Genomic DNA, 16,796 nt, shown 5'->3' on the forward strand with positions numbered 1-16,796 from the left:
GACAGAGGTTTTCTTTGCATGGAGTGCATACTGTGCAACGCAGTGTACATCCAAAGTGGTCCCAATCTGAACTGGGACCACCAGGAACTACCATAGCATAAATGAAATAATATTTACATATATGCAGAAGGTCAAATACAATTTCTCCTGAGAATCTTAGGTATAGAGCAGAGACTCTGAAAGGTTTCAACCATGTTCAGCAAGCCAGATTAAGAAAGCCTATGTACCAGTCAGATCGTCTGACAAAAATGTCTAATTTTTTTGGCTGGAACTGGGGAATAAGCATGTTCTAGATCTATAGTGGATAAATTTGTACTTAACGTTATGGTTTTGTAATGTCCTTTATTCAGGATCATCAGTATCACATGCAGTGTTATGTTTCCTTACTTGATGAACAATTCTGTATGTATGTCATTTTTCTGTCAGGAATTACCAGTCAAATGCAATATATGGCAGGAAACCCAGATAGTATTATGTATCTAAATAATTCAGATGCTGCCATTAGCAAAGAAGTAGGCAACACAAGAGGTGAGGTCAGCCACTGATTGATAACAGACTACTGGCAAATATTTTTTTAAGATGGTTTCTATTTTTGAATTGGATATTTGGAGGAATGGGAAGACCTTTTGGATGAGAGCACTTGCTCAAATTTTGGAACTTTCCGCTATATAATAGATATAGTGCTGTCTAAAGAAGTCTTCTACAGAAATCTGATATGATTGCTGCTAATCTTTGGCATAAGAAATTCCAAGCGTGGAATCTTTCACTGGAGAATTGAAATGTTTACTCTTGGATTCTGCTGCTCATGGCTCTGCCATGATCTGAAGGTATTTTGAGGCAAGAAGAGGCAGTTTTACAGGTACTTAAGACAATTTAGACCAAGACCTTGAGTTTGTTCCACTCTTGGTTTAGGAGACGGAATAGGTTATGAAGGGAATATTTAATTCTGTAGTACCGGTTTGTTTCAGTCATGCAGCACTTCAAGGCATTCAACTACATTCCTAGGTCAGGAGCCAAAGATGAGTACTGAAGATGCAGATACTGAATGAAAATGTTTGTTAATCAGGTACCTGTATTTTGCAGTGTATCTGTGCACTACAATCCACCCTGCAAACCTCTACTGGTCTTGTACTTGGGGTGGTTTTAGGAGAGTATCTACAGTACAGTAGGAATGACCATGGCTATGTTACAGTTTCTTCTTTTACATACCAGATTGTAATGGAATTCAGTAAAAACCCTGTATCTGAAAGTCTGAAGTTCTTATTGGGGAAGATTATAACCCAGAAGTTGCACATCTAGACGGTGGCAATGGGGAGGCACTTGGGAGAGCTGATCCTGGTCAGCGTTCCACTGCTACTGCAGGTGAGGGAGCTACCAGCCCGTCAGGCAGAGAGCGATGTGGTGAGGTTCCCCTAAATTCCAGTTAACTTACAAAATTTTTGAAAGTTCAGTATTTGCAGTGGTCTAAAGCGGGAGCAGGCATGGAAAAAAGATTCCATCTCATGCCTTGCACCTTCTCATAGGCACCTAGTAGCAGCATAGAGGAGCTCTAACACTTTTATAAATTCAGCACATTAACCAGATAATTTATAGTCATTACAGTCAATATGTGTTTCAAAAACCCAAGAAAAGAATAGGATGGGGTTATTCCTGGCCAGTGTTTGGAAAGATGAAAAAGAAATAACAGGAAGATGTTTCACAGCTTTTTCAGAGCCACGACTCAAAGGAATCATTATAAAGTGAAGAAGTAAAGGCCAGTGTCGCCGCCTTGCACAGAAGGATCTAAAAAGTTTTTGTATTTTCTATCTCTGATTTCATTACTCCTAATAACTCGTTTCCTGATGGAAGGTAAAGAGGCACCTGAAATATAGATTTGAGTCCTTTTAGTTAAACCTTTATCCCTTTGTCATAGCGGGTTTTTTTCTTCTGTAGTTCCATTCATCTGCTCTACTGGAACTTTCAGTCGCACAGTGTTAAAATATGGCTGTTCTAAGCTAATATGCATTAACTTTTTAAAACCTGTTTTATACATAACCTATTGTATTAATATAAAACGTTAAGGCCATTTTTTCATTTCCTGGGAATGGCCCATTACATTGTGAGCAATCTACTCTTGCTTTTTTAGAAAAAGACTTTGAACTCAATACAAAAGGAAAATATAATCATGTACAACTATAAAGACCGCTTTTTTCCCTTTTGTGCAGTGTAACAGAGGTGGATGAGTAGCATGGTAATGAAGAGATGGACCGTCTTTATTAGCACACTCAGTGAAAGGGTTCTTTTCAGAACTTCAACTTTTCTTATCTTCTTAGTTTTCATGACGTCTATTCGGACTCTTTCCTTTTCTTGACTTACTTTCAAATACGTCTAACAGACTGGCAAAGCCAAGCCAGTTCATCCTTCTTTCCAAAGAAGGCTAGATACAAAGTGTAGTGGTTTAGATGCTTCCATAAAAGTTTTTCATATATTTAGATAAGTAATGCTACTTGCATTGCTTAGGGGCTAGTCACAGGTACACCTCATAGTCATTCTTTAATTTCCCCAAAAACAAAACCAACAAAACCTTTGCTCTGATGTTTTTACACTGTAGTTAAAGGAGGCTAATGATACAGGAAGTTTCTTTGAGTGCCAAAACAGAACTAGAAATACCACTTAACCCTCTGCCCTAGAAATTGTTTAATATAGTAGATTCGTAGAGGACTATTTGATGATCCTCGCCCTCTCCGACAATGTGTTCCACAACCCTTTTTGATATTCCTCTGCTCCTCCTCCACGCTCCCTATTTTTTTCTGGTATTCCTCCCACCCCTTCTGCTTCAGTACTCTTTGTTATATAGACAGTTGATTTTTAATCTTGCTCAAGTTAAGAAATTCCACTACACTAAAAGGAAATGGCCCTGTGATTGTGAAAATCACTCTAGGCAATAGAACAAATGAAAACTCCCATCTCTGCTGGCATTCTGGTGCAGGGGGAAGTATCTCATCATCACTATGTCGAGCTCTGAGGAAGGAACCTCAAAAATAACAACCAAGAAACAGGAAGCATTGCTTATTATTTGGGAATGGAAAAACTGGAACATTAGTTTGTTTACTAGTATTTACCTACTATATTATGATAAGGATTATCATATATATATATAGTGTAGTTACATTATAGTCCTCTATTAGCATTGGATCACTATTGTTGCATTACTTAGAGTAGAATACTGAGCCCAGAAGTGTTGTTATTTAGCATGTATATCTTCATTGCTCTAAGCTATTAATAGATCTTCTAGGTCTTGAAACACTATGGCTTTTATGCAAAGACTAAAGAGCAAAATTAAATTATGAGTAAGAAAGTATGAAATTTGTAGACTGAAGAAGCTGAAAGATACAAATAATGTCATAGCAAAGTTGACTGCAATTTGATCTTATGTCATTATCATCTCAGAATAATGAATATGATCAGTTTGGTTCAAAAAATAATGTATTCCAAAGAAACCAACTACCTGCTCTGTAGAAGTTTCCCAAGGCACTTATCACCGCTGCGTAGAAACATCATGATAAGGTGATTTAAGGCCTGTGCTGTAACAGGTGAAAAAAAGAACATAGTTTAGTAGAAGTGTGAATCAGCAAGGGGTATTTTGATATGAGTCATCTAGAACCTGCTTTGAGCAGGGGGGTTGAACTAGATGATCTCCAAAGGTCCCCTCCAACCTCAATGATTCTGTGATTCTGTGAACCGCAATTCAGTTCTGCATATAATCTGAATCAAACGTCATGTAATCTTTATATTTGACCACTTACACGAATTTACTCAGACCAAACAACTTAAGAGTGTGTGTGAGTGTATTTTAGCAGTATCATTACGACCCCAGGGAATTATACCCCCCAAACTGATATTAATTGAATGCTTATCAAATCAATGAATACAAAATGATTTATGCAGATATGTAAAGATTTCTTTCTATGCTTTTAGAAACCTCCTATTATCACTGGCAATTAGTCCATTTGGCTTTTCATCAGAAAGTTATTGAAGAGCTGGTTGTCATAATTTAAATTAATTGGCTAGTAGATTACATTAGTGTTGTATTCTATCTTATTAATACATAAGAAATGAAACTATATTAGATAAATGAAAAACAATTAAATCAATTTTAGTTTTAACCCAGTATTTTAGTTTTAACCCAGAAAGCTTACTATAGTCTGCTCTTTAGAATATGGATTTGTTTGTTTTCAGGACGAACAACTATTTCTCCAAAAAGAAAATAATTAATTATGAAGTAGACATTCTTGTCAAGTCTTATGATTTTTTTTAGGTGATCTTCATTGTTTAAAATTTTCTTTAGATGTAAGCACTATATATGTAAGCACTGTATGTAAGCACTCATATTTCTTGGAACATACTATGTGCTGATTTTTTGGACATTTGAATTCAGGACACACAAGTAGAAGCAGTTTCTCCCTCCTTTGGTGTCTTCAGCTATATCTCACTAGTCAGAGATGTAAAAACTATTCTGCACCTAATGGTGGTCAAGAAATAACAAGAGGTAACTTAGGCACAAATGGACTATATGTTCACGATAGCCTAACAAGTTCTGACATGCAGTTACTTCAGCCTGCTTGCAAGATATGTAGAATCATCTTTCCCTGGCTGCCAGTTCCTGCTCAAATAATTTTCTGTTCCTGTTTCTTAAGCATAGTAAGTACACTACTGTGTTGAAGAGATTCACTTTTTGATGCAAGTGCTTGTCTGGTATAAGGCTTTTCAGGTTATTGTGAAAAACCCCGAGAGCATTTTATTATATTGATAAGATCATTTTCATGGCACTTAAAGAGAAATATATATTTTTAGATTGTTTTTTCGAAGTTCTGGATTGTCAGTCTCTCATTGAGATGTAATTGTGTTGACGAAGAGTTTTTCTGGAAGGTAATGCAAACTCTTGCACATTCTCTGCGCAGAATCCCTGTTGTCCTCAAAGGGTTTTCATTCATCGGCTGCAGCCCATGCCAAGCAGGTATTGATCTTTTTTGTTAATATTTCATTTGGTAGGAGAAAGGCATAAAGGCAATTTGCATCACCTCTCCAAATGTGGCAGTATCTTTTTTAAGGGTTCAATTAGCTTTACTGTATTTATTAATCCTTTCTGGGCCAAGCAGTAGGAATTCCTTTGTACACAAATGAATTTGAAACTTGGAGTTCAGCCAGAAGTGTTGCAACCATCAGAATACCTACACGCCATAAAGTATATAAAAACAGTCTTGGTTTAGTTATCCTGCTGAGTTAGGCCTAAGCTATCTAAAATTATAATCCATATCAATACATTCTGCATTATACCTGTTCACTTATATTTAAAAGCATTAACTCTGTCAGTTCAAACGAAGTTCAGTAGGGCTGTTCAGGCCCAGGTAGCCCATTGGATCAGTACAGTTAAGGCATACTAATTTCTGTGGCATGCAGCCAGCATCATATCCATCTGCCTTTTGCTCCTTACAGTAGGCTCTTCTAACACAATAAAAAAGCCCCCCCATATTTCTTACTAGTCTAAACAAGACCTGTGACGGGTGTGCTGAATATTCAGAAGGTAAGCTGCCTGAAAAGAAGGCATATGGGCACATTCCTTTTGCTCAGACAAATGCTTGTGCTTGTGGGAAAATGCAATGCACACACCACAAAAGGCTGAGCCTCGCCACTCCTGCCACTCCTGTTCTAGCAACAGCAGAGATAAAACAGGATACGATCTTTTACAGCTTTTAGTCATCAAGTGATTTCTGTAGTGTGTATCTTTGCAATCACATGCACATCCAGTTACTTACTGGAAGAAATTTATCTCCCTAATTAAACACAGTATGTGCAGTTTTTCTATGCTTTAACTTGGGTAGATAATAAAATGTAAAGCTTTCCTGTGTGTTTAATGCAATAAAAGCATCCAGTTTGGGTTCATGCACTGCGGCACAGCCAAGTGCAGCAATCAGTTACGCAGTTTCCGGTTCTTGCCTACCACCGACCACACTGGTCCTTTCTAGCTAGCCTAGGAGATGGTGGCAGTACCACCACCAACCCTTAAACAGGGGCAGCAATTTAGAATATGGCTAAACAGACCCAGGGAAGCTTCAGCAACATCTTGCTCTTTACCTCTGCAGATTATTCATCACCCTCCCCACAAGCATTGCAAGGCTTCTTGAGGGCATCGGCTCCTGGTGCTGGGCTGCTGGACCGACAGGTGAGAGGACGCTGCTGACCACGGTCAGCGTGTCTGCGGCAGGGGCTGGACGGTACGTACCCGCTGCGCTGCTCGCCAGGCCTGCACGGCAAAGCTGCTCGGCTCAGCCGCCTCTGGGCACGCAGAGACTTCTGAGTTGCTTTCAAATTCTACCTTCCTCGGAAGCACTACGTTTAAGTTTTGAACACCTATTCTCAGAAAGATAGGAAAAATGAGAAAAGGGATCAAACACAAAGTAAAGCATGTGCAGACTTCCAAAAGACAAGGGCTGGAAAGTCTGCAGCTGCATAGCTTTAGGAAGAGCAGCAAACAGGTAATGTAGGGATATAAAAAGTAAGAAGGTAGATCTGCTACTTTCAATTTCTACTTCTGACAATCCAAGATCAGAGCAGAGATGAAACAGAGAAGCACTGCACATTTAAAACCTAAATTTAAAACTGATGAAAAGAAATATATTTTAGATGCACTGGACAAATAAACTTTTTCATTCATTAGTACAAGATATCTGCAAGACCACTAGATTACCAGGACTGAACAAAAGAGTAATTAATTTATAAAGGATAATTAGAACAGTCACAAACATTTAAGGCAAAATAAAAATAAACAGTGTAAATACTAACGGATAGGACCAGAAAGAAAAAACACCTAGAATAAGGTACTTTGTTATAGGGTTTCCTTGCATTTTCTCTGAAATACCTAGTATTTGCCACTGTCGGAAGCTGAGTGATGGGCTTGACAAAGTAATGATTTGATGAAGAGTGACAAATTCAATGTTTCTGTTCCAGAAGAGTCACTAAGTAGGCTAGTTCCTGCATGCTATTTTAGCTTCTTCCTCTGTGACTGTTACTCCTTCCGGCACATTTCTGTTTACTTATTATTTAGCTTTCAAGAACTTCCAAGGAAATTGATTGACTCTGCGTATTTCTCTCACAAATGGGCAGTCTCACAGACTACAGAAGCAAAGGGTTAATACCCCGGCTGCTTTGGGCTCGGTGACACGCTGCTCCGTTACATATCATTCCAATGATTCCTGTGGAAAACGGCCCATTTGAGAGGGGCTGTTTAATTCACACGGAGGGCAGGGGCAGGGGAAGAGAGGAATCAGACCAAATTGCACAGATAGTTGAGTTGCCAAAGTCATGCATGGTACCTCATCTCCTTTTGTAGTTGAGGAAAACGTAGCAAGACTTCTCTGATAGTGATTTGTTTAATTTTCTTCATCTTAGTTACAGTGTTAGGCACCCAAATATGGAAATAAGGTCAAATTTGCCTTGGCTTCTGAAAATCTGAGTTTGAGTTTATGCTTTAAAGTGCCGCTGCAGTATGGCTGTGAAATGTGCTGCCGTAACTGTACGTCCACAACAAAGGAAAAAAATATTTGAGACTCTAGTGAAGGATAAAGCTGCTGGCTGAGGGCTTAGCAGCATTTTAGTGCTAAGTGCTTGCTGTAAAGTAGTGTGGTCATAGCCTTTTAAATAAATTCAGAAGTATTTCTTTTGAAATGTAGGTTTAGGTAAACCTTGGATTTAATTATTATAATGATAGGATTTTGCAACTAATTTGGCTTTTCAATTTTAGCTGAATATAATACTATTTTATGAACATATAATTTACAAGGATTCCCACAGACACTTGTAATAAATTCATTTTAGCTACCTACTTACACATAGAAAGTTGTTATTTTTATGGGGGATCTGTACAAATTTTGTGTAATATTCAGCAATGGTAAGGGATTAAAAAAACAACAGAAAAAGTAAATAAGATCTATTATTATTGTTCCCTTTCTTAAACGTTTTTCAAGCAGTTAAGTTATGCTAGTCAATATGGAGTAATTATAAAACCTGGATTTATGTTCTAGATGTACTGTTTTTTAATATGAAGTCTATTGTGGATGGTATTATATTATACATATAATAGCACTTCTTTTTATAGCCCTGATGCTTGTGCAATATTTTGTCCCATTCTAATTGTTGGACCATGAATTGCTGTGAGTCTGTATGCCCTGTGAATGAGCTGAACTAATGGGAATATTAGCTCTGCTTGAAATTTTAGGTCCTCACAGTTCTGGAGGGTCAGAAGTCCTGTTCTTGCTGATAATCCAGCCAAATGTACTGCATCACATATGTAAACCAAATCAGATATAAAGACAACTGGAATGTAGAAGTCCCATTGTTACTTACTGGTATATTGACTTGACGTGAGCTCCTGGTTTAAATGAGGAAATTGGGAACTAATTTGTATTAAGAGTAGAAATAATTTTTTTCCTGCTTCTTCTTGTAAAGAACAAGAGAAAGCATCTGGCTTTCAAAACAGTCCAGGGTGTTAATTGTGTGGAGTATTTTGTTGCTGTCAGGCTCAGACGGGAATTATCCCGCCTTCTCCTCTTTCCTGTAGTTGTGCATGTATCATCTGAGCTGGATTATCAAAAATACCAAACACATTTAAAAATGCGATTAGAAATTGTAGAAATTGCCTTTCCTTTGGGAAAATGGCTTTGTTGAGCATGAGTATAATAAAAGGATATGTTAAAAATAGCCATTAGTCAGAGTATATTTAGTTGCGGGTTCTTCACCCTCTGCGTCTTATAAGAACAGTAATTATCCATCAGGAGGTCTATCCACGACAATATTTTGTGTACAGAAAAGCACTTCAGGCCTTGGAACTGTACTTTCAAAGTACTTTAAACACGTTTTGTTCGTAATTGTCTTAGCCTCAGTATTACTACATGTGTAATGAAGATTTGAACAATATTAGTATTTTCATACCCTCTGCTTGTATGGAAGTGGTGTTTGTCAGTAGGAAGAGAAGATAAAGCTGCTGTAGTTAGTATTTAGAGTTCCTGCTTTGTTTTATACACCCACATAACTGGAAATATTCCATAACTTTAAAGTAAATCTGAAAGATTTACTGAAAGAAAAAGCCACTTTTACCACTGTTACATTCTGCTTCCAAAAGTTCTGTATTTTCATTGTTTGCTTTAAAATTGTACTTTTGTAGAGGGGGAGCGCTGTTTTTGAATTTTTTTCATTGTTTGCTTTGTGGATCAGGCCTGTTAAGTTTGGAGGTGAGGGAAAAGCCTAATGAAAAGATAACAAAAAATGAATAGGGAAAGAAAAAGGAAGTAGCTATGGGCCATGCTGATAGCATGAAACTACTAGTGGCCCTTAATTTGGGCAAATATTATAGATAAGCGAAGTAGTAGCACAAGCAGTAGAAATATTTCTATATAAGGCAATTGTAATTAGGACATTAAGCTATAAACACAACAGTTGATCCAATTTTCAAGCACTAAGATATTTATTTCACAATAAAATACTTTTTGCTTGCTTGCTATAATCTGAGAGATGCAAATTTCAGTAGAGTGTGACTTCTTGCCTCTTCAAATCCAAAAGATCCATTTTGTATGTAGGTGATTAACCAGAAGAAGATTATCAGGGACTGATGCCTGATAAACTTCTGTTGAAAGGAAATTAATATGAACTGAGCAGGAACAGACCCAGAAACTGTCCATTCAGGCACTGTTTGCTTAGGAAACTTGAGAACGTATCAGGAAGGCTTACGGCTTGGCATGCTATGACTCCTCCAATGATTCATGGAACTATAGATCTGGAAGAAACCTCCAGAGGTCACCAAGCCTATCCTCCTTCCCTACAGTGGGATTGGTTGCATTTATATCATCCCCGACAGAGGCTTACTTTATCTCTTCTGAGAGAACTTTGATTACAGGCAGTGCCCAGTCTCGCCAGGCAATCTGTTCCAGTCTTTCACTACCTGTACCGTTAGAATTCTTTTTCTAATCTCTAATTTTAATTTTTTTTCCAGTTTATTACTTCTTGCCCTGTGCAAAGTAAACAGGGAAAACATATTATTATTCTCCTCTTTGCAATGGCCTTTCCTATCTTCAAAGACTGCTATCATGTTGCCCTTGTCCTTTCACATTGAATCTTTCTGAAATACTGTGCCCAAGTTTGGACGTGGTACTTCAGCTGTGGCCAAGGCAATGTAGAATAGAGCCAAAGGATTATTTCTTGTGCCCTGCCGGTTATTCTCCTGTTTATACATCCAAGATGATGTTGCCTTTTTGCTATTTTTTTTTTTTTTTTTGCTTGTTGATAGCTTTCCTTTCCTGTTTTGCTACAGTGTGCTCAGATGTAGAAAGATTTTTTCTGATGCATGATAGATATTGTACATTCCCAGGACAAATGTCACGTTATTTTTAAAATATACCAAAAACAAATTCTGACTCTAATTTTAACCTGCAAGATACTGAGTGTGAGCAGCCCTACACATGACTTGCCAAAGATTCCAGCTGCCTTTTTTTGTCATTTTCCAAGCAACACAGCCATACAAAATGAGAACATTTGGCAGCCAGAGCCTGAATGCTAATATGTAGGACAAAGTGTATTAGATGTATTTATTGTAAAGAATAATTGTGTACAGGTATATAGTTACGTACACTCCTGTAGGCCATGTGCACACACACATAACCTTGTGCTGTATTCCATCCTACTGGGAAGGAGAAGGCTGTAAATTCCACAAGGGTAAGAGAAGCAGAGGAGCTAGAGCAGTGCTGGAGCTTGGATGCTCTGTCTTATGCTATCCTGCTTAGGCTCCATTTTCCATTCATTTTGGTGGAATCTGCTCAGTGCCCTTCACTTTAAGCAACAGGAAGTTGACACTAGATATTTTGTTCAGCTAGAAATAAATCTGAATTTTAAAGTCTTTGAACTCTGACCTTTTAGATGGATGGTTCTAAAAATTCTTGACTTAGTGCCATTTGCTTATGGGTTCACTCTTTTTTCCTTGTATAATTGAAGCTGAGTTTTTTAGAATGTTTTTATACTATGTTCCCTTTAAAGTTTTACTTGTCCCATGGCTCAGAAGAAGAAAGTATTGACTCATTAAAAAATATCATAAACTATTATTAATTTAAAAATTATGAAGTGGTGATTAGAGCTTAAACTGTTAAATCCTGTGAGCACTCTCCAGAGACTTAAATGTATCATGTTAGTTTGAATACAAAGTGGGTCCAGTCTAAGAGAAGAACTGCATCACTGGCAGCTGAGTCCTCCCCAGCTCTTTCTCAAGCTGTTGGAAAAAGTTCTCTGTGTTCACATGGAGACTTAAAAATTTCCATCCCACGTAGACAGACATTAATATCTGTGTGGGCCTTCTGAAATCAGCTGGACTCCAGAAAGACAGAGACCATACTTGCCTGAAACAGACTGGAGGAGCAGAGATATATCCACATACAACACAACCCCCCCCCGAACTTTCACTAGGTTCTGTGAAGGTGGATGCTAGTTGTCTTCAAGCATGTCCTAAAAATCTCTATATGCAAATTTGCTGATAGACCAGAACTCACCTGTGATTAGTGGTGGAAATTAATTACTTGGTACTTCGCAGTGTCAAACATTTTTAACATCTGATACATTCACAACTATTTCTGGAAGCACAGAGTGGAATATTAGTGTGTTTTGGCATTTAGTAAGGACCTAGAGCCACGTGATGGGAATGCATTACTTTAAAAGAAACCCCGATAACCGCTTATGAAAATGCTCTTCCAGAAAGGAAAGGAGAGAAGACTTCAAGAGGGCTTAGAAATCTATTAGGTTTGTCTGCTGGGAGACTTGGTGGCTCATCAGTCTCTCTTTTATACTTCTGGTTCTGAGTAGTGCGTTCACTTCTAGTCATGTAAAAACAACTCCCGTAGTATATTTCCATGAGATCAGTACAGATGCCTTTTTATAGTTCAGTGAAGTTTGCTTGACAGTCTGTTGAGAATGTAATTGCTGAATCACCACTGCCTGTTCATTACGAGTAAATCCCTCTTACCTTTTGAACAACACAACTCATTTTATAAGGATAGAAAATGTATTTATTATAGTTATTGCTTTTTGGCTTAAGTGGTTATCCAGAGTTTAAGACCCTACAGACTATTTCTGTTGAAAAAGAAGCTAATGATAAGAGCAGGGGATTTCTGTAGAGAGCTACATTGAAGAACGTATGAAGATCTGATTTTCTGCATATAGAACTTAAACAATAACAAATAAATTCTTCTGCCTGTAGCATTACCAGGTTTAAAGTGTTTGGATGTTTTTTTAACAACCATTCTCCCAGGGCTATTTCAGGCTGTATTTCATGCTTTCTTATTCCTTTTCCTGGTTCTTATGATGTTTCTCTGACTTCTCCTTTCCCAGTAAGTTTAAAATCATTATCAGCCTCACATGTACCTTTGTTTGGAGCGATACACATGCCTGCATTGTGATTTGAGGCCTCTCATTTGTTGAATTTATCTACAAAACATTCATTTTGCTAGCCTGATTTAACTTAACCCATACAATAATTATCATTCTGTAGCAGCTTGGAAGAAAACAGCGTGGTGCCTGTAAATATCTTCTGGATCACCAGCTCAAATTTAACATTATGAAACCTCAGTCTCTTTTCCTTGTGTTTTAGAATTTCTGCCCTCTCCCTCTGCACAGACCATCAACCTTGTTATCCTATCAGATCCTCTTTTTGACCTATGTCCAGGATATAGATTTGTCTGACAAGGTATGAATTTTCCCTTTTCTCTGCACTGAACACCTTGTCCGTATAATCCCTTATAAAATGTGTTTTTGACAGCATATTAGTTCTGGACTCCAAAAGAAAGCATCAGTGTGGAAATGAGGAAAATTATGCTGCCATGAGACTACTTCTTCAGACAATCTGGTGTATGAAACGCTTCAAATGGGTTATACATCTTCGTGTTTCACATCGCTTAAGTTACATGATTGGGGAGTTCATGTCAGGCCAAAAATCAGAAATTAACCCCTGGAAGACCAATGAGATGGTGCAGATCTGACTGGTCAAGCTCTCCCCTTTATGTCTGCTGTCCCTATGCCTGGCAGAATCAACCAGATGACTGTACATTGACCTGGGTGTTTCACTGGCATCCTGCTTGCTGATGGGTATATGCAAGAAGTGGTAAAATGTTAGTTTTGTGTCACATCCTTAGATAAGGAACTACTCTCTGTGTCCTGGGCAGGCCATCTGAGTGAACATCTGGAAGTTTTGAGAGACAACCTCCAGACAGCTTTCCCCCATTTGCAGCCAAGTCTGACCACCCACACCCCAGAGCCCCTCTCACAGCTTTTCCCTTCCAGTTCTCTGCTTAGATCACCACTAACCTCTTCTCCCTCTTTTCCTTTTTCTTCTCTCTTCCCTCTGCTTAGATCTCAGCTGAGTGGGAAACAAATGCCTTAAGTAACTCCGTCTGTGGTCTGGCCCTATCTCCTCACCAAGCCCCCTCCTAAGCTTTAATTACTGTCACATTATCTGGCTCTATTATTAAATAATAATCTCTACAGCATCCAACTACCAAGTCATCTCTCATGCTTTTCCTCTTAGCCTATGGCACACAGCTCCCACTAGCGTACTTGTGCTTCAATCCTCTGCCCCATTCTCTGTGTGAGCCTTCATTTCACTTACCAGGAGGCAAGAAGGTGCTCTAAAGAGGGCCAAGTTTGATCTGTTCCTAGCTATTGCTCCCTGGTGGGCTGGGAGGCAAGGGCTGGCTTGTGGGAACCACAAGGTCAGATAGGCAGAGGAATACGCAGTACTCATACTGCAAGATGAGACAGTTTGGCCAGACATTGGCAGTTTGCTCTCTTGTTCCAGGCCATGACTCAGTCTGAGCCAGAACTGCAGGATGTGTGATGGAAATTGCAAAGTGGATGGCTACAGGCCAGCTAAGTCTATGTCTTTGTCAGTGAGAATGCCCCCACCAGCCTAAGGTAGATAATATATTCTTTGCAATGACTTTCTGTGTTTTGTATGATAATGAGAATCAATCAGAACCATTAAAAAAATATATATATGCCTTTTTGAATGCCTTTGCAAATGGCCCCTAAACCATAACTTCCTGGCATAGTTGGAGTCCTTCTCGATGGTGGTAGTTAGTACTTTTCAGATGGCAACACAACTAATACTTTTGAGCAAACGGATGTTGAAACCCATTTAAAATGTTGTCAGTTGCTGTTTTCTTCCTTATATCCCCAGTCCTGGAGCCTGTAATTCAAGCACAGGTATATCCCATTGTCACTGGGATTTTCACCTGAGGAAGGGTTTAGTAGTAGTGGCACATTTGCAGCAAACAAGTGCTGGCCATTCCCCTTCTCTACTGCAGGGTAATTGTTTTACAGCGAAAGGCTTTTAACTACGAATCTGACTGAATTGCTCAACCCCCCTAGGAGACATTCCTGAACCATGAATTTCAGTCTGGCATGCTGAACGCACTGTTCCCACAGCTGCTGCTATTGCTGACCAGATCCTCCGTAGGAGGAGGAGAGCACTTTAAGACAGTGGTGGCAAGGCAAGCTACCGAGGGTGAGGGAGGGAACAGTGCTGCTTGGGGGGCTGAATGGCATTGATTAAAGGCTTTGGCATAGATTTAAAAAGTGCTATAAGAAGTAGCATTTTTATACACAAAACACCCATCTATGTAATAAGAGGTACTGACAGCCATTCTGCTGAGCACAAGCCTTCCCACTGCATCACTGTGCTGGGTAATCAGAGCAATAGAATAAAAAGGGACACATGTTTTGATTTTTCAGGCTAATTAAAAAAAATAGTTAAATTCCATAATGTACTGTACAGCAATGATAAATTCTGCATCAAAGATTGCCTTTTTTCAACAGTGCCTGGTTCATACATTTATTTAAAGAACATGATAAGGCAGATAGATGCTTATTAGAGAGTAGCTGTCATAATTCTGAAATATTCTTATGGAAGCAGGATGTTGGCACGAAGCTCCTGGAATCTTTTGCTTTTCATCTTGATCCCCTGCCCACAAGAACTGAAAGGGCCCTGTTGCAGTTCTAATTTTCTTCTGGAAAATAATGCAGAACACACTTTAAATTATACTATTCTGTTATAGTAAAAGGCTGAATGCATGAGGAAAGGACACGAGACTTGGAGTCTTTCTATGGATACTGACTCCTACCAGCTCCTAGTCTGATGTCAATTACTAAGTTTCCATTGTGCTTTCCCAAACCGAGTTAACTCTTCAGAAAGTTCAACATTTTGAATGCTGCTGGTACAATTTATGAAGCACTGTGCAGGTCAGAGCCGTCCTCTCCCTGCTGGGGCTGACTGCTTTCGGGGCATGGGCGATTCTCTCCAGGAACCAGTCCTAGCACACAGCTCCTTAGGTAGTGAAACATGGCAAACTCAGAAGAGTGTTTTACTTTCTCATTGTATCAACTGTGTACCAACATATTTGTGTGATTAATCTTTCCTTCTGTTCAGGAGGACATTGGTGCAAACCTAAACAAAGCAACGGGAGAGAGGATGGTGCACTATGGTGCCAGGGGGCATGGGAAATACTCTGAAAGAAGGAAACTCCATGTGAGACAAATATATTCTTTATGACTAGACTGGGATCAAGGGAGTTCTCTATATCTTTGGGGGGGCCATTAAAAATGTAGTTGGCTTTGCTCCGGTGCTGTAAGTCAAGGAGGACTCCCATCTGTCATACTTGCAAGGAAGCATAAATGTGTTTAAACACGGCTGCACACTAGTAGGGCACTTTTAAAGCAAATTCTGCAGAGAATAAAACCATGCTTTATTCGCTAAGGAACTCTGTTTATTTTTAAAAGATCCTTCAAGAACACAAGATAGGTCTTATGACAAGCTCCTATCGTGTGAATGGACAAAAGTGCATTCAAATTTGGACTCAGTCAGATTTGTACGGTAATAAGCATGTGCCACTACTGGGGTCCCGGGTATAATCTCAAGGTGTGCGCTGTAGTGGCATCCTCATTTCAGGTTGATGATGAGACCTAAGCAGTGACTTGTCTCCATAATGTTCTAACTCTTGTGAGCATAAAGTCCTTCACATGTGGGCCAGAAAGTAGCATTAAGTGCTCCAACCAGTTCTCAAATCTGGATGATGGGGATTCAGGCCATGGGAAATGTTGCTGTACAGAGCTGCCACGGGCTGTAGATTTGCTTTCAGAAACCATTTAGGGGATGGAAGTGCACCTCAACATGATAAGAGCTCCAGAATGACAAAAAAACTCTTTAGGGCTTAACACCTATAAGACATTTGGCTTTAAAAGTTAGATTTTGAAAAGAAACGGTAACTTCTGAAACTCATTACTGATTGGTCTGACAGACAAGGGAAGCTGAAAAATGCCTTATTTCCCTTACTCTCTCTTAAATGGACTCAGGATATCAAGTACCTAAGTATCAGGAAAGCTGCCAGCTCTCACCTGTTGTGTTTCTCAAGCCTATTTTATGGCACAGGTACAGGTACAGGGGCACAAAGAATATTCTGGCTGATGGGATTATTTCTACCCAAATATGGCCCTTGTTTGAGGTAGGAAGAAGAGAACTTTTATTGGCCTGAAAACAAGTCTCTGAAAAGCAGCTGGACTGCAGCCAGGGGGAGAATGACAGCTTGAGGAGAACCCTAGGCTTATAATCCTTTTATTTGCACCGTTTACAATTCTGAAGGCTCCTTGTCTTGTTGGCAGGTCCCTCTCCAAGCTCAGCCAAGAAGCAGCCTATTTACTGTCTACTTTTGTTGAAGCTCTCTCTGCCTATAAAA

At 39.1% G+C, this 16,796-nt stretch overlaps 1 long non-coding RNA gene across 6 annotated transcripts in view; it reads right to left on the reverse strand.

Moving 5' to 3' along the window:
• Window positions 1-16,796, reverse strand: part of LOC112979096 (uncharacterized) — a 78,788-nt gene that overhangs the window by 43,657 nt on the left and 18,335 nt on the right. For all 6 annotated transcript variants that reach the window (XR_003258101.2, XR_010389989.1, XR_003258103.2 and 3 more), the window contains exon 2: window positions 3,488-3,563. This is a non-coding gene — a long non-coding RNA (uncharacterized LOC112979096). The remainder of the gene's footprint in view (window positions 1-3,487; window positions 3,564-16,796) is intronic.

Source organism: Dromaius novaehollandiae, chromosome 7 (assembly GCF_036370855.1).
Source record: "Dromaius novaehollandiae isolate bDroNov1 chromosome 7, bDroNov1.hap1, whole genome shotgun sequence".
In the NCBI taxonomy this organism is placed as follows: Eukaryota; Metazoa; Chordata; class Aves; order Casuariiformes; family Dromaiidae; genus Dromaius; species Dromaius novaehollandiae.